Source organism: Octopus bimaculoides, chromosome 2 (assembly GCF_001194135.2).
Source record: "Octopus bimaculoides isolate UCB-OBI-ISO-001 chromosome 2, ASM119413v2, whole genome shotgun sequence".
NCBI lineage: Eukaryota > Metazoa > Mollusca > Cephalopoda > Octopoda > Octopodidae > Octopus > Octopus bimaculoides.
Genome location: NC_068982.1, coordinates 160,083,907 through 160,084,214, shown reverse-complemented (window position 1 = coordinate 160,084,214; position 308 = coordinate 160,083,907).

Below are 308 nucleotides of genomic sequence, written 5' to 3'. Positions count from 1 at the left end.
CAACGCACATACACACAACATACACATACACACAAACACACACGCACGCACAGAAAACATACACATACACACACGCGCACATACAAAATACACACACACACGTACACGTACCCAACACCTACAACCCCACACAAACACGAACACACACACACTCAAATAACCACCTGTTGACCTTCTGCCCACACTATCTATAGCGTCCAGTAACCAGTCCTGCTACTAATTTCTTCCACTACGTCACACACACACACACACACACACACACACATACATACGCACACACACGTTCTGTTATCACACACACACTCGCA